At 43.9% G+C, this 25,384-nt stretch overlaps 1 pseudogene; it reads left to right on the forward strand.

The window, feature by feature from the left end:
- LOC146182788 (ATP-dependent RNA helicase vasa-like) lies at nucleotides 1-25,050 on the forward strand (annotated as a pseudogene).
- The last annotated feature ends 334 nt before the right edge of the window (nucleotides 25,051-25,384 follow it).

The raw sequence follows: 25,384 nt of genomic DNA on the forward strand, positions 1-25,384 counted from the left end.
ATGGAGGATGTCTGCAAGGTGACATTGACGGACATTGCTGACTTCCTTGAGCCGTTCGAAGAGGCAACCGATAAGCTTGAACAAGACAAGCAGCCAACATTGCCACTTGTTCTTCTTTTCTTTACGAAGCTGAAGAAACACCTTGCACGTTCTACAGCCAACTCACAAATGATCATTCTGAAGAGAAGAGCAATGCAGGTTTTTTTTTTCTTTTTTTGTCGATATTTATTGCCTCAGGGCATCAGTAGGATATGAGATGAAGAATGAATGAACATTTGAAAGTAAAATGCAGCCCGGGGAACTCCTTTCAATTGCAACACTACAACATTGCATCGCTGTTTGCGAGAAAATGAGGGAAACGCTGTAGGATATGCCATCACGTTCTGCAGGAGAAAAAACTACCAGCAACCAGTCATCATGTGCGAAGCGACAAATGCTGATGCATGAGTGTCAGCAGTGGCACGACACCGTCGAAACTCAAGCTGATGAGGACGAGCTGGGCAGCTACTCGCTGACACATACAGCAACAGCAATGACAGTGTGCGGCTGTGGTGGAAGACTCATGCCGAAGAGTTTCCACGCCTTTCTCTCCTGGCCAAAAAGGTTCTGTGCATACCAGCCACTAGTTCCCGCAGCGAAAGGAACTTTAGTGGCGCTGGTTTCATGAACGACGAACGTGATTGCGGCCAGATATGCTCTGGACAGCATTTTCCCCATGAGAGACAGAATCTGAGGTCCCTATTTGCCTTTACATACCTTCTTGCCACTCCCTCGCCGCCCACTTTAACCTTGAGGGTCTTCTTTGGCTTCGGGACATCCATTTTTTTGTATTATTTCTTTGTCACGCCATCATTCTTTGAGTGTTCAGTTGAAAATTACAAGGCAAGGTCCACCTCCCTTAGATCCCTAGATCCTAGGAATGTAATGTCACGAGCGAATCGGATATTACAGAGGCGTTAGGAATATAGATGACAAGGCAAGACAGTGCTTATGGCGAGAAGGTCAGGAGGATTCTTTTTTCAGGTAGGTGTCAGGTTTAATGCCAGGTGTGAAAATATAACGATTGAAGTAAGGCTAGACGGGCTTTCTTTCTGCTTTCATTAAGTGGATCAAGGCCAGAGAGAAGTATCATATGAAGGTGAGTCACGGCGTCTGTATCGATTAAAAATAAAACGGGCTGCTGAGCATTGAATATTCTCAAGTTTTGAGTGTCAATCGATGTATAAGGGCCCCATGCCACACAGGCATATTCAAGTGTTGGTCTGATATATGCTTTGTATGCCTTACGTTTTAATGGGCTTGGACACTCACCCATTCGATGTTTTAAAAAACCCAGCTTTTTACGTGCTGTATAGAGTATATACTGTCAATGTGCCTTGTCCATTTTAGTCTGGAAGTAATCGTTAGGCCAAAGGATTTATATTCATTTACCTGCGTGACTAGGTTTCTGTTTATGTTATACTGAAATTCAAGTTTAATAATTTTATTTGTGATGCTAAGTACAACAGTTTTCTCAAAGTTAATGGCCATCGCCCATTCATTGCACCATCGTTCCAAAAATTGCAAATTTTCGTTTAGAGTTATTTGATCATGAACGGATTTATTATCTTTTAAAATTATACAGTCATCGGCAAATAATCTAATCGAAACTGTTGGTTCCAGTGCTTCGACCAGATCATTAATATTAAGATTAAACAGTGTAGGCCCTAAAACCGAACCCTGGGGAACGCCAGAAAGGACATCTAGTAAACAAGAGTCGACACCATTAACAGTAACAAACTGTTTACGCTTTGTGAGATAAGAGGATATCAAATGTACAATTTCACTAGGCACACCAATCACTTGCATTTTAGGGATCAGCTTATTATGCGGCACACTGTCGAAGGCTTTTGAGTGATCTAGTAAAACAATGTCAACTTGTCCTCCAATATCTATGATTTTAGAAATTTCATCAACTGCTGTAACTAACTGTGTAGCTGCGTAGCATTTTCCCCCATTCCTTCCCAGCCCTAGCTTCTCAGTACATCGGCTCATTCGCAGCAACATCGCTGGAGAAACCTGGCTTCCTTGCTTACAGTTATTTGAACGCGACTGCGTTAAGAAGCCCCATTTTCTCGTAAACCCGGTGTCGTCAGCGCTTTGAAAAAAAACTTCCGAGCATACCTCCCTCAGGTGGTATGTGGAAGGTATGACAAGGCACAGAATGATCACTGGGTTCCGCGTCCTCGAATGCCCTATTTCATCGGTGTTAGCAAAAGGGACAGCGAAAAGGAATTTATATTTATTCTGGAGCCAAGACTGAGCAGTTTGTTCAAAGCATCAATCCTGAACATCATGGGTATTTCAAAGTATTCATTGCAAAATTTTCTTCCTAAACCAGTAAATCATACGACGGTGCTCTCTTTTAGGTAGATGGTACGGCTGGGCGAACATCATATTATGCTAACTATAGTTGACGACGAAGCGGAGATCAGTGGCTAGTTGGCGTAGACGATGAATTGCGCAGCGCTCTTCCAATGCCTGCAAGATCGGAAGAAGAGGTTATGTTCGCCTTGATGGTGGCTGCGGTTTTCTTCTTCGAGTGACCGTGCTGTGCTACTGTGCTGGAGTGCTGTTCTGCTTTTTTCTCCTGACTGCTGGATCCTATCTTGTCTCCAAGCCTGACCGTTCTCTCTGGCGAGACCATTTCACTTCGGGGGATTGGCCAGTATTTGTTTTAAACCGAACCTAGGATTCATGTACAATTAGGCCTATAATGTCTCTAGCTTCCCCAGGTGGGGGTTCGGCATCCTGGTTTGCCAGTCTGCCGGCCCAAAGCTTGGACTTGGAATCGTTCAAACGAAATGGAATAAAGATAATACCGGTGGCATTTGTACCAATTGGGGATGGATTCCTGAAGTTGGAAAATCCAAAAATAATCCAGGAGCAGCGGAAGGCTGTCACCCCCCACTGCCTAGAAATCTCTGAGGTGCCTCCGTTTGGCAGGAGAGGTATCCTATGTAAGTCATCGAATATACAGTGTGTGTCGGACTTGCTTCGATGCACATCGTTTGCATCACTGGCAGTAAAACCTTTTATACATGAACAGCTGGCATGTGCAAAAGGTATTATTATACGCGGCGTGGATTCGTCGGCTTCTCCGCAAGAAATGATTGAGGAATTTAATGAGGCTGGCATTGGCATCTTATCACTATTCCGTTGCAGAAGGTATGCTGGTGGATTTAGGGTGCCGACAGAATCGATGATAGCGACGGATGCCGGGGCTAACTGTCCAACAGAGATTAAGGTATGGCCCATTGTGTACCGTGTAGATGCCCTGCAGGCTCGCCCTTTGCAGTGCAAAAACTGCTGGCGATTCGGACACAGCAGCAAGGCGTGCAAATCCGCATCACGCTGCAGACTGTGCGAAGACAACCATTCATCTGACATGTGCACCTCTGCTGTGGTAATTTGCGCACTATGTCACGCAGATCACCCTGTTGATGATGGCTCATGCTCAAAACGCGCAGATGAACAAACTGTTCTTAACATTATCCAGCATAAAAAGTGTTCTTGAGCAGATGCCTATGCACAGCTAGACCATAAGAGGAATTCGTATGCAGCTTGTGCAAAAACAATAGCTTCGGATGTGGAAACAGGAATGACAAAGTCGGTTGCCTCAGCTATAGAGAAATCTCTTGAGGGTTTCTTCGAGCGTATGTTAAGCACGTTTACAGAAGCTGTGTCACAGGTCATAGCTACAAAGATTGGTTCGACCGAAATTGCAGCTTTGCAAGTTGGCAACCCTATTATAGCTGAATGCCATGCTCCTATGGTTGCTAGGGCCTCTGTTGAGGGAGATTCTACCCAGACGAAGCCTGCTCCTTTTTCTTCAAAGAAAGTACAGTCAGGGTCCTGTGGATACCCACGTGTCCACCGTTTACCCATTGGATGTAGAGATGACATGTTCATCCCAGAAGCGTCGCGCTTCTTCCTCTCCCTCGAAATCCGCCCATTCTAACACTAAAATTAAAAAAGGTTCCCCTAATTTTCAGAATAACATTGATGTCTTAAAGGAGGCAGTTACAGCCTCCCGGATTCTACAATAATCATGGCGGGGTTAAAAGTACTACAGTGGAATTGTCGTTCAATTGCATCTTCGTTTCACGATTTACAGAGTCTTATCTCAAATTTCAGCCCAGACATGGTTTTATTACAAGAAACTTGACTTTTGCCAAATCGGCCATTTCCTCTAAAGTATTTTAGAACTTTTAGATAAGATCGCACTGGCGGCCGGGGTGGCGGCTTGCTAACATAAATTTCGTCAAAAAACAATTCATCGGGCGAAGGTTTCACACAAAATTCTACGACAAGACTGCGAACTGCTTGCAGTTGATATCGGAATTCCGCAGTCTGCTCCTCTCACTATTGCAAATGTCTACTTCCCAACAGGTGTCCGTACAACAGATTGTTTAAGTGATCTGTTGAGTTCGACCAACGGACTGATTATTGCTGGCGATTTTAATTCACACCATGTTATTTGGGGTTACCGTTGAGATATATCTGGGTAGCGACTTTGGAACTGGATGTCTGTAAATGATGTGCATTGCTGTAATAGTCCAGGCATAACCTACATGCGAGCAGCTTCTAGGTCAGTAATTGATTTAGCGTCAGCAGCAAATGGATTAAGGGTCTCATCATGGGCTACGGTGGATTGTGGTACATCTAGCGACCACTTTTCAGTTATGTTTATCATAGAATCTACTCCCGTAATTGTGAACAAAAATTTGTCAACCATAAACTATTTAAAAAGTTTGTGAATTCCTCTTTTTCCTCCATAGCATCATCTCAGCATTCTGAACGTGCTCAACAAGCACTCTCTTCGGTGCTAGATGGCACTGACCGTTCAGTGTTCACTGTGAAATCGTCTGTCCCTAACAAAATGTCATGCCGATGGTATAACGAAGAATGTGAGAAAGCATTCCGTCGTAGAAAAGCTGCGTGGAAGAGCCTTTCCCATAACCAGTGTCCCCAAAATTGGATAAATTATAAATTTTATGCGGCTTCATTAAAAAAAACTATTCGTATAACAAAGGATGAGTATAATGCTAATATGAATATTTATCGCCCTAATCCAATTAAACGGAAGGCATTGTATAGGTTCATGGAACGCAACCAAAGTTCTTCTCCACCACATATAACCGAGTCAGAGGTGTTATCACCCAATGAAGCAAAAGAGAAACTTGAACAAATTGCGAACGGTCTTGCTATTCGCTTTCAAGCGCAAACGGTGGCTCCGTTACTTCGACCTACTCCACGTGCTGATTTCGTTGCAGAGGAGCCACCGGAATTGCATTGTATAGCGGCTGCTCTGAAACCTGCAGCTCCTGGTTGCGACGGTATTACAGTGGCTATGCTGAAAGCTTTAGTGCAAGACCACAGCTTGGAAGTGTTGAATATTGTCAATTTTTCTCTGGAAACTGCTTGGTTACCTCAAGACTGGAAAGTTGCAAAAATTATACCAAGTCTCAAAGATCCGAAAAAAGGCTTTGATTTGGATAACATTCGGCCAATTTCTCTAACTTCAAATCTAGTGAAACTTATTGAATGCATAGTTCACCTGCGCCTGACAAACCATGTGATGACCCTGAATGCATTTAGTGATACACAAATTCGGTTTCGTCAAGGGTGCTCGATTTGGACGGCTCATACGGATTTGGAGAGTAGAATTAGGTTAGCAATGAAGAAGAAAGAAGTGTTGGCATTGGTCACTTTGGATATCGCCAAAGCATATGACAGTGTAGAACACTCTATACTGTTGAATAAGATAAACGAAATTAGGTCACCTTTTCACATGTCTGCATGGCTAAAAGAATTCTTAAGCAATAGAAAGTTTTTCTGCAGGAGAGGTTCTATAACTTCGGAAAATTATTGTCAAACTACAGGCGTGCCTTAGGGATCGGTGCTGTCTCCATTGCTATTTATTATAATAATGAGAGATATTCCTGTTCATCCAAATATAAAAGTGTACGTGTATGCGGATGATATTGCCTTTTTCTCTTCTGCACGAGATGTTCATTCTTTATATCAGCTATTGCCAGCCTACTTGAATGCCCTTGAAGTTTGGCTCGGAAAAGTAAAATTATTTTCAACGTGAAGAAATCCTCAGTGCTCGTTTTCCCATCGGCACACCCTCTATATATCTCCCTTGCGTATTGCGGTTCACAAATCCCACAGGTTGAATTGTTAAAGTACTTTGGTGTATTCTACCACTCCAAATTAGACTGGCAGCCTCATATCAAAAGTAATTGCCTGAAAGGTGAGCGAGCCCTTGGTCGCCTGATTACAATTAGCCATAAGAAATTTGGTATGCGTAGAGATACTTTTTTGTTTCTCTATAAAACTTATTTGAGACCAATTCTAGAGTTCGGCTATGTTCTTTTCTCGGGCAGTCCTAAATACAAACTACGACCTTTGTTGCTACTGGAGAGGCGCGCTTTTTAACTATGTTTGGGGTTGCCAAAAACAGTTTCAAATGCAGTCCTCTATTTAGAGGCCCGTGTACGTGACTTGAAATCTCGATTTGAGCTGCTCACTGTGCGAACCTTTTTACGAGCACTGGAATCTCTGTCTGGAGTGGCTTCTCCCATTTTTATTACACACCAATCTCAGTTTCTAGATTATCATTGGCCGCAATATAAGCAACCACCATTTGTATTTACTCAGTTCTTGCTGTCCAAAATTGCAGTTTCGCTTACGTCAGTAAGACGTGTTGGCAATGTTCAAGCTACTTCCACACTGTGCTTTGACCATTCGTTGCCATCTAATGCAAAACATTGACTGCCACGTTAATAGAGGGGCACCTTGAAGATTATCTATTACAGTATCCACGACACGTACCTATTTTCACAGATGTCTCACAACGAAATGAAAAAGCAGCAATAGGGATTTACTCCCAAACACTTGATTGGAGTTTTTCTGTACGGATCCCTGATTACACACCAATATTTACTGCTGAATTGCTTGCAATTGGTTTGGCCCTTCAAAAAGTTCCCGGTAATGTTACTCACGTAATCATACTTTCTGACTGCCTGTCAGTCTTAGCAGCATTAGAAAGTCCGAAAATCCCTCTTTTGCAACAAACCCTGATCTTTTTCCTTCCCTTACATTTTCAGGAAGTACGTTTTCAGTGGGTTCCGGGACACTGTGGCATCGCTTCTAATACAATGGCGGATTATTTACAAATTCAGCTCTCAATGGGCCTGTTGCCGATGTTGTACCCAATATTATCTTGCCAAATATATCCAGTTTTGAACGGCTTCAAATGTTAAACTCCTTGAGCCATGAGCCACTCTTTGCGACTACGTATTTTAACCATTTAAATTTCCATTGGAATGTCCGATATTGTACCTCGAGGCAATGTGAGGTTTCCATGACGCTCATGCGTTGTAGAATTCCTTCCCTCGATCTTTATTTATGTCGCTCTGGATTCACGCCGTCGAATCTTTGTGCGTCATGTAATGACGTGGAAACAATTGAACATTACATCCTCTCCTCCACAGGCATGTTACTCTGAGAACAAATTATCTAGAAATACCTCTTACTCGCCTAGGATTGCCATTTACAGTTCCTGTCCTCTTCTTCTTTGGTGCAGCCGTCAAAGGGTATGCCCTGAAACCGGTGTGTGACTTACTTCATGATTCATCATCATCATCAGCCTGACTATAGCCACTGCAGTGCGGAGGCCTCTCCCATATTTTTCCACTTAACCCGGTTCTGTACTAGCTGCATCCACTTGACCCCTAGCGAACTTCTTTATCTCATCCACCCACCTAACTTTCTGCCGCCCCCTGCTATCCTTTCCTTCCCTTGGAATCCAGTTTGTTACTTTAAGCGACCATCGGTTATCCTCTGTTCGCACTACATGTCCTGCCCATGTCCATTTCTTCTTCTTAATTTCCACTAGAATGTCGGTAACTTGAGTTATTTCTCTGACCCACTCTGCACGCTTCCTATCTTTTAATGTTACCCTTACCATTTTTCGTTCCATAGCCCTCTGAGTTGTCCTCAACTTAAGTAGAACTCTCTTGGTTAGCCTCCACGTTTCAGCGCCATTGGTGAGTACAGGTAAGATGCAACTGTTATATACTTTTCTCTTTAGCGATACCTGTAAGCTGCTAGACATAATCTGTGAGTGCTTGCCAAATGCGCTCCATCCCAATCTTATTCTTCTTGTTATTTCCTTTTCATGGTCCGGATCTGCGGTTACTACCTGTCCTAAGTAGACATATTCGCCTACTACTTCCAGTACTTCGCTACCTAATGTAAACTGCTGTTCCCTCCCGAGGTTGTTGAACATTACCTTAGTCTTCTGAATATTGATTTTCAAGCCTACCTTTCTACTTTTCCTGTCTAGCTCATCAATCATTATTTGCAGTTCATCACCCGAGTTGCTTAGCAAGGCAATGTCATCAGCAAATCGCAGATTACTGAGGTATTCTCCATCTACCCTTATCCCTAACTGCTCCCATTCCAAGTCTCTGAATAGCTCCTCTAAGCAAGCTGGGAATAGTACTGGGGAGATTGTGTCTCCTTACCTAACACCTTTCTTTATGGGAATTTTGTTACTTTCTTTATGCAGAACTATGGTGGCTGTGCAGCCACTATAGACCGGGTGTCCCAGCTAACTTGTACCAAGGGTTACAAAACAATATATTTGAGGTAGGTCAGTGAAACCAGTTGCATACAGCTGCCAGCATCCTTGCGCACTACAGGCAATATTTTGTTTTCCAGTTAGGTGATTAGCTAATTATGTTAATTTTTCGAATTTATTAAATATCGACTTTAGACCAAAAATGTGAATTGGAAACGTGTAGAGCACCTTCAGAAACCCCCATTCCATTAATTGCGATAAAGGAAGTCTCACGTGTATCATTTTTTCTGGGCTGAAAAGAAAGCCCACGAAATACAAATAATACCACGTGACTAGTGCATTTCTGCGCCGCGATTGTGGTGCTCTCAGTCGTGGTTTGAGCGAACGAAATTAGCTGCGGCCGTGTCTCCTTAGCCCTGTTAAAGCGGCAGGCCGATATGCCTGCAATGGCTTCTTCGCCCGCGTCAGACAGCCGGCCCACGTGACGGTGCAAGTAGCAGCGAGAGCGGCGAGCCGACACCACCAGGATTCTAAAAAACCCTCCTTCTCTCCCATCAGCGAACTTTACAGCAAACGGATGAGCGATAAGGTATCAGCCACTGAATCTGCGCATACAAGCTTGGGTAAAGGGGCGAGATGACATCATGTGACTCGACTAAAATTAGCGCTGCACCTTCATTTGCCGGTTCTTTATCGTCATCCGCCTGTCGTGATGTAGGCTGCTGCTGTGCCCATGCCTGGCCAAGATCGCGGTGACGACGAGCGAGCTCGCTCCAACCATCGCCAACATTTCTGCCTGCCGCTGCAACGGGACCAACGGGTCACGGCCGCAGCTGATGTCGTTCTCTCAAACCACGACTGAGAGCACCACAATCGCTGCGCTCAAATGCTCTAGTCACGTGGTATTATTTGTATTTCGCGGGCTTTCTTTTGAGTCCGGGAAAAAAGACGCACGTGAGACTTTCTTTATCGTAATTAATGGAATGGGGGTTTCTGAAGGTGCTCTACAACTTTCCAATTCACATTTTTTGTCTAAGGTGAATTTTTATTAAATTAGAAAAATTAACATAATTAGCCAATTAACTAATTGCAAAACAAAAAATTGCCTGTAGTGCGCAAGCAGGTTGGTAGTTGTATGCAACTGGTTTCACTGACCTACCTCAAATATATTATTTTGTAACCCTTGGTTCAAGTTAGCTGGGACACCCGGTATATCTTCCAGCAATTTCACGTATGGCTCGTCTACCCCCTGATTTCGCAATGCCTGCATCACCGCCGATGTTTCAACTGAGTCAAATACTTTTTCGTAATCAATGAATGCTATGTATAAAGGTTGATTATATCCCGAGCATTTTTCGATCACCTGATTGATGGTATGGATATGATCGATAGTAGAGTACCGTTTCCGAAAACCTGATTGATCCTTTGCAGAATTGCAGTCTAAGGTTGTCCTGATTCTATTAGCGATTACCTTAGTAAATACCTTATACGTACCTGACAGTATGCTGATTGGTCTGTAATTGTTAAGGTCCTTAGAGTCCCCTTTCTTATGAATGAGGATAATGTTTGCATTTTTCCATGGTTCCGGTACCGTCGATGACATCAGGCACTGCGCATACAGGGTGGCCAATTTCTCTAGCACGATAGCCCCCCCCCCCGTCCTTTAGCAAATCTGTAGTTATCTGATCCTCTCCAGCTGATTTCCCCCTTTTCATAGTTTCTAATGCTTTCTTGACCTCGTCCTTCGTCACTGGTGGAACATCTGACTGTTTTTCCCTACCGCCAATTTCGTTACGATCCTGACTACTTTGGCTGCTGTAGAGATCTGTATGGAAATCCACGGCTACTTCGACTATCTTGTCCATATTCGTGATGACGTTGCCCGCCTTGTCCCTTATCGCATACATCTGGTTTTTGCCTATGCCCAATTTCTTTTTTACCGCTTTAAGGCTTCCCCCGTTCTTTACAGCATGCTCAAGTTTCTCCATGTTATACTTTCTTATATCGATCACCTTGCGTTATTGATTAGCTTTGATATCTCGGCCAATTCGATCTGGTCTGTTGGATTGGAAGGTTTAATATTCTGGCGTTTCTTAATCAAATCGTTCGTCTCCTTAGACAGCTTACCGGTATCCTCTCTAACTATCCTACCGCCTACTTCTACCGCACACTCAGTAATGATATCTCTGAAGTTACTGTTCATTGCTTCTAGGGTAATGTCGCCATCCTCGGTTAGAGCTGAATATCTATTCTGTAGCGAGATCCTGAACCATTCTGCCCTCCTCCGCACCGCTAATTCGTTGATGGACTTCTTTCTTACTAATCTGCTGCGTTCCTTCTTCAGATTTAGGCTAATTCGGAACCTCACCATCCTGTGGTCACTGCATCACACTTTCCCAATTACCTCTACATCTTGCACAATGGCGGGGGTTGAACACATTATGAAGTCAATTTCATTTTTAGTCTCCCCGTTAGGACTTTTCCATGTCCATTTCCGGATCTTCCGTTTGCTGAAGAAGGTATTCATGATTCTTAAGTTATTGCGGTCTGCAAACTCAACTAGTAACTCCCCCCTGTTATTCCTAGAAGCAATGCCATAGTCACCTACTGCCTTGTCTCCTGCCTGCTTTTTTCCTACCTTGGCATTGAAGTCGCCCATTAGTACAGTAATCTGCGTCTTTATTTTTCGCACTGCCGATTCTACATCTTCGTAGAAGCTTCCCATACAAACATTTCCTATGGTCAGCTATAAAAAATCCTTTGTACGGTCGGCTATAGATATTTGGCCCAAATATCTATAGCCGCTTCTATGGCTGTCTTTAGGTTTTTCTATAGTCTGTTCTATAGAAGTCTTTAACCTATTCTATAGACTTAGGGCTCCCCATGTACTGCAGTCTATAGCATTTTCTATGGCCGCATACAAACGTTCATCGCCAGTAATAAAAACTCCCGTGTATTGTCGGCTATAGATATTTGGCCCAAAAAGCTATAGCCTGCTATAGAAGTCTATATGGAATAATTCTGGTGTCCTAATATAAGTATTTGCAGTCTTTAGCATTTTCTATGGTCAGCTATAGAATATTCGCGCGCGCGTGCGTGTATGTGCGTGCGTGCGTGTGTTTGTGCATGCGCAAGTGTGTATGTATATGTGTATCATGCTCTATATCTTCGGACGTTTATTTTCAATTCGATGAATAAATAACAGAAAATTGGCCAGCCGTCCCCACGACTAAGACCATCATGGGTAGGAGGTACTCACTGCAGGCGTACTTCCATACGGCGACAGTGCTTCCACCAGTTATACCAAGATTGTAACCTAATCTTTTTGTCGTATAGCGTTGTAGTTGATTACATACGGTTTCTAGTTGCACACAGCACAAAACTCTTAATCAAGACAGAGTACAAGTCGCACGAGAGATTCGAACCGACGATATATGTACTTTCATACAAAGGTGTACGCCTACTGGTCTATAGCTTTTGGTATATACAATATTCTATAGCCAGCTATAACAGGTTATATGACTTGCAGTCTGTAGCTTTAGAGGCATTGACATTTCTATACACGGCTGAAGATAACTGCATGTGTACTAGTCTATAGCTTCGAGAGCATGCACTTTTCTATAGCCAGTTAAAGCAGCTTATATGACTTGCAGTCTGTAGCTTTAGAGGCATTGACATTTCTATAGACAGCTAAAGATAACTGTATGACTACTAGTCTATAGCTTCAGGAGCGTACATTTTTCTATAGACAGCTAGAACAGCTTATATGGCTATCAGTCTGTAGCTTTAGAGCCATTTAAATTTCTATAGACAGCTAAAGATAACTGTATGACTACTAGTCTATAGCTTCAGGAGCATACACTGTTCGATAGCCAGCTAAGAAGCGTATATGGCTCGTAGTCTGTAGCTTTAGAGACATTCACATTTCTATAGACAGCTCAAGGTAACTGTATGACTAGTAGTCTATAGCTTCAGGGACATACACTTTTTTATAACCAGCAAAATCAGCTTATATGGCTTGTAGTCTGTCGCTTTAGAGGCATTCAAATTTCTATAGCCAGCTAAAGATATCGGTATTACTGATATCCTATAGCTTCAGGAGCATATATTTTTCTATAGCCTGCTAAAACTGATTCTATGGCTTGTAGTCTGTAGCTTTAGAGGCATTCAAATTTCTACAGACAGCTAAAGATATTGGTACTACTAATATCCTATAGCTTCAGGAGCATAAATTTTTCTATAGCTTGCTAAAACTGATTCTATGGTTAGCAGTCTGTAGTTTTAGAGCCATTCAAATTTCTATAGACAGTTAAAGATAACTGTATATCTAATAGCCTATAGCTTCATAGACATATGGTTTTCTATAGTTAGCTAAAGAGATTTTGTATGGTCCAGAAGCTATGGAAAAAGTGGTATAGAATTTTCTATAGCTGCCTATAAATATTTCAATGGCGCTTTATAGGCGACTATAAAAGTCCATAGAGAGACATAGCTGACCATAAACGTTTCCATTGAAGTACATAGACAATTTTTGTATGTGTTTCAACTGCCTGGTCATCATAACTACATGTAGGTGCATAGGCCTGTACAACCTTCAGTTTATACCGCTTATTAGGCCTAATTACGATGCCTGCAATCCTCTCATTAATACTATAGAATTCATCTATATTACCCGCTATATACTTATTGACAAGGAAACCTACTCCTAGTTGTCGCCTCTCTGGTAAACCTCGATAACACAGTACATGCCCATCCTTCAGTACAGTATATGCCTCATTCGGCCTCCTAACCTCACTAAGCCCTATGACATCCCATTTCATACCTTCTAGTTCCTCTAACAGCACTGCTAAGCTAGCTTCACTAGCTAGGGTTCTAACGTGAAACGTTGCCAGAGTCAGTTTCCAAAGGCGGCCTGTCCAGCGGAGCGAGAAGTTCTTAGCACCCCCTGCTGCGTCACAGGTCTGACCGCCGCCGTGGTCAGTTGTTCCGCAGCCACTGGTGACTGAGGGCCGGGGTTTTATGGAGCTCATCATAGGAGGTTGCGGCCAATTACTGCACCAGGGTGGCCAACTCCTGTTCTGGTGAGGGAGTGCGATGCCGGATGTATTCACCGGAATTTGGTCGCACCCCAAAGCTGTTTATGCCATTTCATCGACACGCGGATTTTTTATTTTTTTTTTTTCATCCGGTGGAGAATTGGGCAGCACCGGAATTTGAACCCCAGTCCTCTTGCATGCGAGGCGGATGTTCTACCGCTACGCCACCGCTGACAGTATATACTGTCAATGTGCCTTGTCCACTTTAGTCTGGAAGTAATCGTTACGCCTAAGTATTTATATTCATTTACCTGCGTGACTAGGTTTCTGTTTATGTTATAATGAAATTCAAGTTTAATAATTTTATTTGTGAGGCTAAGTACAACAGTTTTCTCAAAGTTAATGGCTATCGCCCATTAATTGCACCATCGTTCCAAAAATTGGAAATTTTCGTTTAGAGTTATTTGATCATGAACGGATTTATTATCTTTTAAAATTATACAGTCATCGGCGAATAATCTAATCGAAACTGTTGGTTCCAGTGCTTCGACCAGATCATTAATATTAAGATTAAACAGTGTAGGCCCTAAAACCGAACCCTGGTGAACGCCAGAAAGGACATCTAGTAAACAAGAGTCGACACCATTAACAGTAACAAACTGTTTACGCTTTTTGAGAGAAGATGATGTCCAATGTACAATTTCACTAGGAACACCAATCATTTGCATTTTAGTGATCAGCTTATTATGAGGCACTCTGTCGAAGGCTTTTGACTAATCTAGTAAAACAATGTCAACTTGTCCTCCAATATCTTTGATTTTAGAAATTTCATCAACTGTTGTAACTAACTGTGTAGCTGCGTAGCATTTTCCCCCATTCCTTCCCAGCCCTAGCTTCTCAGTACATCGACTCATTCGCAGCAACATCGCTGGAGAAACCTGGCCTCCTTGCTTACAGTTATTTGAACGCGACTGCGTTAAGAAGCCCCATTTTCTCGTAAACCCGGTGTCGTCAGCGTTTTGAAAGAAAACTCGCGAGCATACCTCCCTAAGGTGGTATGTGGAAGGTATGACAAGGCACAGAATGGTCACTGGGTTCCGCGTCCTCGAATGCCCTATTTCATCGGTGTTAGCAAAAGGGGCAGCGAAAAGGAATTTAATTTTTACTCTGGAGCCAAGACTGAGCAGTTTGTTCAAAGCATCAATCCTGAACATCATGGGTATTTCAAAGTATTCATTTCAAAATTTTCTTCCTAAACCAGTAAATCATACGACGGTGCGCTCTTTTAGGTAGATGGTACGGCTGGGCGAACATCATATTATGTTAACTATAGTCGACGACGAAGCGGAGACAATCAGTGGCTAGTTGGCGTAGACGATGAATTGCGCAGCGCTGTTCCGATGCCTGCAAGATCGGAAGAAGAGGTTATGTTCGCCTTGATGGTGGCTGCGGTTTTCTTCTTCGAGTGACCATGCTGTGCTACTGTGCTGGTGTGCTGTTCTGCTTTTTTCTCCTTACTTCTGGATCCTATCTTGACTGCAAGCCTGACCGTTCTCTCTGGCGAGACCATTTCACGTCGGGGGATTGACCAGTATTTGTTTTAAACCGAACCTAGGATTCAGGTGCAATTAGGCCTATAATGTCTCTAGCTTCCCCAGGTGGGGGTTCGGCATCCTGGTTTGCCAGTCTGCCGGCCCAAAGCTTGGACTTGGAATCTTTCGGACGAAATGGAATAAAGATAATACCGTTGGCATTTGTACCAATTGGGGATGGATTCCTGAAGTTGAAAAATCCAAAAATAATCCAGGAGCAGCTAAAGGCTGTCATCCCCCACTACCTAGAAATCTCTGAGGTGCGTCCGTTTGGCAGGAAAGGTATCCTATGTAAGTCCTCGAATATACAGTGTGTGTCGGACTTGCTTCAATGCACATCGTTTGCATCACTGCCAGTAAAACCTTTTATATCTGAAACGCTGGCATGTGCAAAAGGTATTATACGCGGCGTGGATTCGTCGGCTTCTCCGCAAGAAACGATTGAGGAATTTAATGAGGCTGGCATTGGCATCTCATCACTATTCCGTTGCAGCAGGGATGCTGGTGGCTCTAGGGTGCCGACAGAATCGATGATAGCGACGGTTGCCGGGGCTAACTGTCCAACAGAGATTAAGGTATGGCCCATTGTGTACCGTGTAGATCCCCCGCAGCCTCGCCCTTTGCAGTGCAAAACCTGCTGGCGATTCGGATACAGCAGCAAGTCGTGCAAATCCGCATCACGCTGCAGACTGTGCGGAGACAACCATTCATCTGACATGTGCACCTCTGCTGTGGTTATTTGCGCACTATGTCACTTAGATCACCCTGCTGATGATGGTACATGCCCAAAACGTGCAGATGAAGAAACTGTTCTTAACATTATCCAGCATAAAAAGTGTTCTAGAGGAGATACCTATGCACAGCTAGACTATAAGAGTAATTCGTATGCAGCTTGTGCAAAAACAATAGCTTCGGATGTGGAAACAGGCATGACAAAGTCGGTTGTCTCAGCTGTAGAGAAATCTCTTGAGGGTTTCTTCGAGCGTATATTAAGCACATTTACAGAAGCTGTGTAACAGGTCATAGCTACAAAGATTGTTTCGATCGAAATTGCAGCTTTGCAAGTCGGCAACCCTGGTTTAGCTGAATACCATGCTCCTATGGTTGCTAGGGCCTTTGTTGAGGGAGATTCTACCCAGACGACGCCTGCTCCTTTTTCTTCAATGAAAGTACAGAGTCAGGGTCCTGTGGATACCCACGTGTCCACCGTTAACCCATTGGACGTAGAGATGACATGTTCATCCCAGAAGCGTCGCGCTTCTTCCTCTCCCTCAAAATCCGCCCATTCTAACACTAAAAGTAAAAAAGGTTCCCCTAATATTCCGAATAACATTGATGTCTTAAAGGATGCTGTTACAGCCTCCCAGATTCTACAATAATCATGGCGGGGTTAGAAGTACTACAGCGGAATTGTCGTTCAATTGCATCTTCGTTTCACGATTTACAGAATCTTATCTGAAATTTCAGCCCAGACATAGTTTTATTACAAGAAACTTGACTTTTGCCAAATCGGCCAATTTCTCTAAAGTATTTTAGAACTTTTAGATCTGATCGCCCTAGCGGCCGGGGTGGCGGCTTGTTAACATTATTTTCGTCAAAAACAATTCATCGGGCGAAGGTGTCACACAAAATTCTACGACAAGACTGCGAACTGCTTGCAGTTGATATTGCAATTCCACAGTCTGCTCCTCTCACTATTGCAAATGTCTACTTCCCAACAGGTGTCCGTACAACAGATTGTTTAAGTGATCTGCTGAGTTCGACCAACGGACTGATTATTGCTGGCGATTTTAATTCACACCATGTTATTTGGGGTTACCGTTCAGATATATCTGGGAAGCGACTTTGGAACTGGATGTCTGTAAATGATGTGCATTGCTGTAATAGTCCAGGCATAACCTACATGCGAGCAGCTTCTAGGTCAGTAATTGATTTAACGTCAGCAGCAAATGGATTTAGGGTCTCATCATGGGCTATGGTGGATTGTGGTACATCTAGCGACCACTTTCCAGTTACGTTTATCATAGAATCTACTCCCCTAATTGTGAACAAAAATTTGTCAACCATAAACTATTTAAAAAGTTTGTGAATTCCTCTTTTTCCTCCATAGCATCATCTCAGCATTCTGAACGTGCTCAACAAGCACTCTCTTCGGGGCTAGATGCCACTGAGCGTTCAGTGTTCACTGTGAAATCATCTGTCCCTAACAAAATGTCATGCCGATGGTGGAACGAAGAATGTGAGAAAGCATTCCGTCGTAGAAAAGCTGCGTGGAAGAGCCTTTCCCATAACCAGTGTCCCCAAAATTGGATAAATTATAAATTTTATGCGGCTTCATTAAAAAAAACTATTCGTATAACAAAGGATGAGTATAATGCTAATATGAATATTTATCGCCCTAATCCAATTAATCGGAAGGCATTGTATAGGCTCATGGAACGCAACCAAAGTTCTTCTCCACCACATATAACTGAGTCAGAGGTGTTATCACCCAATGAAGCAAAATAGAAACTTGAACAAATTGCGAACGGTCTTGCTATTCGCTTTCAAGCGCAAACGGTGGCTCCGTTACTTCGACCTACGCCAAGTGCTGATTTTGTTGCAGATGAGCCACTGGAATTGCATTGTATAGCGGCTGCTCTGAAACCTGCAGCTCCTGGTTGTGACGGTATTACAGTGGCTATGCTGAAAGCTTTAGTGCAAGACCACAGCTTGGAAGTGTGGAATATTGTCAATTTTTCTCTGGAAACTGCTTGGTTACCTCAAGACTGGAAAGTTGCAAAAATTATACCAAGTCTCTGATCCGAAAAAAGGCTTTGATTTGGATAACATTCGGCCAATTTCTCTAACTTCAAATCTAGTGAAACTTACTGAACGCATAGTTCACCTGCGCCTGACAAACCATGTGATGACCCTGAATGCATTTAGTGATACACAAATTCGGTTTCGTCAAGGGTGCTCGATTTGGACGGCTCATACGGATTTGGAGAGTAGAATTAGGTTAGCAATGAAGAAGAAAGAAGTGTTGGCATTGGTCACTTTGGATATCGCCAAAGCATATGACAGTGTAGAACACTCTATACTGTTGAATAAGATAAACGAAATTAGGTCACCTTTTCACATGTCTGCATGGCTAAAAGAATTCTTAAGCAATAGAAAGTTTTTCTGCAGGAGAGGTTCTATAACTTCGGAAAATTATTGTCAAACTACAGGCGTGCCTTAGGGATCATTGCTGTCTCCATTGCTATTTATTATAATAATGAGAGATATTCCTGTTCATCCAAATATAAAAGTGTACGTGTATGCGGATGATATTGCCTTTTACTCTTCCGCACGAGATGTTCATTCCTTATATCAGCTGTTGCAAGCCTACTTGAGTGCCATTGAAGTTTAGCTCGGAATAGTAAAATTATACTCAACGTGAAGAAATCCTCAGTATTTGTTTTCCCACCGGCACACCCTGTTTATATCTCCCTTACGTATTGCGGTTCACAAATCCCACAGGTTGAATCCTTAAAGTACTTTGGCGTATTATACCACTCCCAATTAGACTGGCGGCCTCATATCAAAAGTAATTGCCTGAAAGGTGAGCGAGCCTTTGGTCGCCTGATTAGAATTAGCCATAAGAATTTTGGTATGCGTAGAGATACTTTTTTGTTTCTCTATAAAACTTATTTGAGACCAATTCTTTCGGCTATGTTCTTTTCTCGGGCAGTCCTAAATACAAACTACGACCTTTGTTGCTACTGGAGAGGCGCGCTTTATGACTATGTTTGGGGTTGCCAAAACAGTTTCAAATGCAGTCCTCTATTTAGAGGCCCGTGTACGTGACTTGAACTCTCGATTTGAGCTGCTCACTGTGCGAACCTTTTTACGAGCACTGGAATCTCTGTCCGGAGTGGCTTCTCCAAATTTTATTACACACCAATCTCACTTTCTAGATTATCATTGGCCGCAATATAAGCAACCACAATTTGTATTTACTCAGTCCTTGCTGTCCAAAATTGCAGTTTTGCTTACGTCAGTAAGACGTGTTGGCAATGTTCAAGCTGCTTCCACACTGTGCTTTGACCATTCGTTGCCATCTAATGCAAAACACTTGACTACCACGGTAATAAAGGGACACCTTGAAGATTATCTATTACAGTATCCACGACACGTACCTATTTTCACAGATGCCTCACAACGAAATGAAAAAGCAGCAATAGGGATTTACTCCCAAGCACTTGTTTGGAGTTTTTCTGTACGGATCCCTGATTACACACCAATATTTACTGCTGAATTGCTTGCAATTGGTTTGGCCCCTCAAAACGTTCCCGGTAAGGTTACTCACGTAATCATACTCTCTGACTGCCTGTCAATCTTAGCAGCATTAGAAAGTCCGAAAATGCCTCTTTTGAAACAAACACTGATGTTTTTCCTTCCGTTACATTTACAGGAAGTACGTTTTCAGTGGGTTCCGGGACACTGCGGCATCGCTTCTAATAAAATGCCGGATTATTTAGCAAATTCAGCTCTCAATGTTGTACCCAATATTATCTTGCCAAATATATCCAGTTTTGAACGGCTTCAAACGTTAAACTCCTTGAGCCATGAGCCACTCTTTGCGACTACGTATTTTAACCATTTAAATTTCCATTGGAATGTCCGATGTTGTACCTCGAGGCATTGTGAGGGTTCCATGACGCTCATGCGTTGTAGAATTCCTTCCCTCAATCTTTATTTATGTCGCTCTGGATTCACGCCGTCGAATCTTTGTGCGTCATGTAATGACGTGGAAACAATTGAACATTACATCCTCTCCTGCCACAGGTATGCTACTCAGAGAAGAAATTATCTAGAAATACCTCTTACTCGCCTAGGATTGCCATTTACAGTTCCTGTCCTCCTCTCCTTTGGTGCAACCGTCAAAGGGTACGCCCTGAAACCGGTGTGTGACTTACTTCATAATTCCTCATCATCATCATCATCAGCCTGACTATACCCACTGCAGGGAGAAGGCATCTCCCATATTTCTCCACTTAACCCGGTTCTGTGTTAGCGGCATCCACTTGACCCCCGCGAACTTCTTAACCTCATCCACCCACCTAACTTTCTGCCGCCCCCTGCTACGGTTTCCTTCCCTTGGAATCCAGTTGTTACCCTAAGCGACCATCGGTTATCATCTCTTCGAACTACATGTCCTGCCCATGTCCATTCCTTCTTCGTAATGTAGGTAACTTGAGTTATTTCTCTGACCCACTCTGCACGCTTCCTATCTCTTAATGTTACCCCTAACATTTTCGTTCCATGGCACTTTGGGTTGTCCTCAACTTAAGTAGAACTGTCATGGTTAGCCTCCACGTTTCAGCCCCATAGGTGAGTACAGGTAAGATGCAACTGTTGTATACTTTCCTCTTGTGCGACACCGGTAAGCTGCTAGTCGTAATCTGCGAGTGCTTGCCAAATGCGCTCCATCCCAATCTTATTCTTCTTGTTATTTCCTTTTTATGGACCGGATCTGCGGTTACTACCTGTCCTAAGTAGACATAATCGCCTACTACTTTTAGTGCTTCGCTACCTAATGTAAACTGCTGTTCCTTCCCGAGGCAGTTGCACATTACCTTAGTTTTCTGCATATTGATTTTCAAGCCTACATTTCTACTTTTCCTGTCTAGGTCATCAATCATTATTTGCAGTTCATCACCCGAGTTGCTTAGCAAGGCAATGTCGTCAGCAAATCGCAGATTACTGAGGTATTCTCCATCTACCCTTATCCCTAACTGCTCCCATTCCAAGTCTCTGAATACCTCCTCTAAGCAAGCTGTAAATAGTACTGGGGAGATTTTGTCCCCTTGCCTAACACCTTTCTTTATGGGAATTTCGTTACTTTTTTGTGCAGAACTATGGTGGCTGTGCAGCAACTATATATATATATCTTCCAGCACTTTCACGTATGGCTCGTCTACTCCCTGATTTCGCAATGCCTGCATAACCGCCGATGTTTCAACTGAGTCAAATGCTTTTTCGTAATCATTGATTGCTATGTATAAAGGCTGATTATATTCCGAGCATATTTCTATCACCTGATTGATGGTATGGATATGATCGATAGTAGAGTACCGTTTCCGAAATCCTGCTTGATCCTTTGCTTGATTGCAGTCTAAGGTTCTCCTGATTCTATTAGCGATTACCTTAGTAAATACCTTATACGTAACTGACAGTAAGCTGATTGGTCTGTAATTTTTAAGGTCCTTAGAGTCCCCTTTCTTATGAATGAGGATATTGTTTGCATTTTTCCATGGTTCCGGTACCGTCGATGACATCAGGCACTGCGTATACAGGGTGGCCAATTTCTTTAGCACGATAGCCCCCCCCCCCCCCCCGTCCTTTAGCAAATCTGTAGTTATCTGATCCTCTCCAGCTGATTTCCCCCTTTTCATAGTTTCTAATGCTTTCTTGACCTCGTCCTTCGTCACTGGTGGAACGTCTTACTGTTTTTCCCTACCGCCAATCTCGTTACGATCCTGACTACTTTGGCTGCTGTAGAAATTTGTATAGAACTCCTCGGCTACTTTGACTATCTTGTCCATATTCGTGATGACGTTGCCCGCCTTGTCCCTTATCGCATACATCTGGCTTTTGCCTATGCCCAATTTCTTCTTTACCGCTTTAAGGCTTCCCCCGTTCTTTATGCTCAAGTTTCTCCATGTTATACTTTCTTATATCGATCAACTTGCGGTTAATGATTAGCTTTGCTATCTAGGCCAATTCGATCTGGTCTGTTGGATTGGAAGCTTTCATGTTCTGGCGTTTCTTAATCAAATCGTTCGTCGCCTTAGACAGCTCCGGTATCCTCTCTAACTATCCTACCGCCTACTTCTACCGCACACTCAGTAATGATATCTCTGAAGTTACTGTTCATTGCTTCTAGGGTAATGTCGCCATCCTCGGTTAGAGCTGAATGTCTATTCTGTAGCGAGATCCTGAACCTTTCTGCCCTCCTCCGCACCGCTAATTCGTTGATGGACTTCTTTCTTACTAATCTGCTGCGTTCCTTCTTCAGATTTAGGCTAATTCGGGACCTCACCATCCTGTGGTCACTGCATCGCACTTTTCTGATTACCTCATCTTCACAATGGCGGGGGTTGAACACATTATGAAGTCAATTTCATTTTTAGTCTCCCCGTTAGGACTTTTCCATGTCCATTTCCGGTTCTTCCGTTTGCTGAAGAAGGTATTCATGGTTCATAAGTTAATGCGCTCTGCAAACTCAACTAGTAACTCCCCCCTGTTATTCCTAGAAGCGATGCGATAGTCACCTACTGCCTTGTCTCCTGCCTGCTTTTTTCCTGCCTTGGCATTGGAGTCGCCCATTAGTACAGTATACTGCGTCTTTATTTTTCGCATTGCCGATTCTACATCTTCGTAGAAGCTTAACCTGCCTGGTCATCATCACTACCTCTAGGTGCTTAAGCCTGTACAACCTTCAGTTTATACCGCTTATTAAGCCTAATTACGATGACTGCCACCCTCTCATTAATACTATAGAATTCATCTATATTACCTGCTATATACTTATTGACAAGGAAACCTACTCCTAGTTGTCGCCTCTCTGGTAAGCCTCGATAACACAGTACATACCCATCCTTCAGTACAGTATATGCCTCATTCGGCCTCCTAACCTCACTAAGCCTTATGACATCCCATTTTATACCTTCTAGTTCCTCTAACAGCACTGCTAAGCTAGCTTCACGAGCCAGGGTTCTAACGTTAAACGTTGCCAGGGTCAGTTTCCAAAGGCGGCCTGTCCAGCGGAGCCAGAAGTTCTTAGCACCCCCTGCTGCGTCACAGGTCTGACCGCCGCCGTGGTCAGTTGTTCCGCCGCCGCTGGTGACTGAGGGCCGGGGTTTTATGGAGCTTATAATGAGAGGTTGTGGCCAATTACTGCATCTGGGTGGCCAAATCCTGTTCGGGTGAGGGAGTGCGTTGCCGGAGGTGTTCACCGGCATCAGGTCGCACCCCAAACCTGTTTATGCAATTCTATCGACACGCGGATTTTTTTTTTTAATCCGATGGAGAATTGTGCGGCACCGGGATTTGAGCCTCGGTCCTCTTGCATGCGAGGCGGATGTTCTACCGCTACGCCACCGCTGCCGGCTTCATAATTATAATATTGCTACTGGAAAATTTGTGTGTTACCGCTGATCTGTCTGAATTGTATTTTTTATTATTATTGTTATTTTTAGTTATTTGCAATTTTCTTCCTTTTTTCATTGTTTGCTATTACATCGCCTCAAAATTTCTAACTATTTTAGCAACACTAGCTCCTAATTATTAGCTTATCTATATCGTACAGTCAAATCGACATTATCAAAAATATTATGTCGCCTACAATGAATTCTGGCCAATCCCTCACTGTGGGTATGTGCCATTACAACGAGGGAGAAGAAGAAGAAGACGATGAGGTCGTTGCTCTTTGGCGTAGACAAACAACAAAGGAGAAGAAGAAGAAGTTGGTTTCCTGGAACCGAGTTTAGACCACTCCTCGGACCGCTTTCGGACTTCGGCAGTCCTCTAGACTCAGAGCGTTGCCTGGACGTTTGGCCCAATACCCGCGTTTACACGCTTCACGACGGATCTGACGCCGGTCCAACAGGGACTCAGCCGCCGGCTCCGCGGACAGTCGCCTGAGGTTGGGCCCCTTTCCACCCCTACGAGGATGACGCAGCCGCAATTTCCGAGCCACCTCGACATGGCCACTGATCCCAGGCTCTCAGCTCCGATCCTCTGCCAGCCGCCGCGAACACCACCATCTTTCCACGGCGACGTCTTCGAAGACGCTGAGGATTGTCTGGCGACCTTCAAGCGAGTGGCTCGGTACAACGGCAGGGACCTCATGGCGTGCGCTCAAATCGGATCTGGCAAAACGGCGGCCTTTATGCTGCCCATCTTGCACACGCTCCTTAGCGACAGTGCTCTGGAGAACCCGTCATTTCAAGCGGTGCAGACTCCTCAGGCAGTGATCCTCTCGCCAACGCGGGAGCTGGCCATGCAGATTGCGCAGGACGCGCACAAATACTCCGACGACTCTATCCTGAAGACAGTTCACATCTACGGAGGCACCTCGGTTCAGCACCAGCTGGCGCAGCTGTCTCGGGTATGCCACATCTTGGTGGCGACCACCGGGCGGCTCAAGGATTTTGTCGAGAAGGGCAAGATCTCGTTCGAGAAACTCCGTTTCCAGGTGCTGGACGAAGCGGACCGAATGCTGGACATGGGATTTGAGCCAGACGTGCGTACTCTCATGCGGCACTCGTCGATGCCGCCGCGTGGTGAGCGGCGCACCCTCACGTTCTCCGCCACCTTTCCGGAGTCGATCCAATTGCTGGCGCGAGAGTTTTTGAACAACTCCATATTTCTCAATCTCGGAATCCTTGGTGGCGCCAACTCTGACGTCAAGCAGCAGGTCTACCAAGTGACCCAATACGAGAAGCTGCTAGATATCCTAGGGGAGGAGGGCAGCGACCGGGTGATGTTCCAGAAGGGCCTAAAGACTACCAGCATTCACGGCGACAGGTACCAGCGGCAGAGGGAGGAGGCTCTGCTGGTATTCCGGCGTTGAACCTGTCCGGTAATCGTGGCGACAGCCGTGGCTGCTGGCGGCCTGGACATAAAGGACGTGCGGCATGGGGTGAATTACGACCTGCCGCAGTCTACTGACGAGTATGTGCACCGTGTGGGCCGCACTGGCCAGGTCGGCAACCTCGGAAAGGCATCCACTTCATCGATTGCGCCCACTAGCCACTGATAGTTTGTATCAATATACTTTTAGAGCTCAATGATTAAGGATATAAATAACTGAAATTGATGAATCACCTTTTTCAGTTTTTCTTTAGGGTTAACATTATGCTGCAAAACTGACGGCCGTCAACACTGAAGGCAATTAAATTTTCTTGAAGAGCAGTGAGGCTCAAAATGTCTGTCACAAATGCGCATCTCATAGTTCGCTGATTATGTTTTCACTGATTGCACGTTTATAAACGGCTTATGTGAGGATGGCATTGCCGCCGAAACCTTGTTAATTTCTTCTACAACATTAGTATACAAATGGCCTCTTCATTTGATTCAAAAGACATGAAACC

This window comes from Amblyomma maculatum, chromosome 7, assembly GCF_055883805.1.
Source record: "Amblyomma maculatum isolate TAMU_Amacu chromosome 7, ASM5588380v1, whole genome shotgun sequence".
NCBI lineage: Eukaryota > Metazoa > Arthropoda > Arachnida > Ixodida > Ixodidae > Amblyomma > Amblyomma maculatum.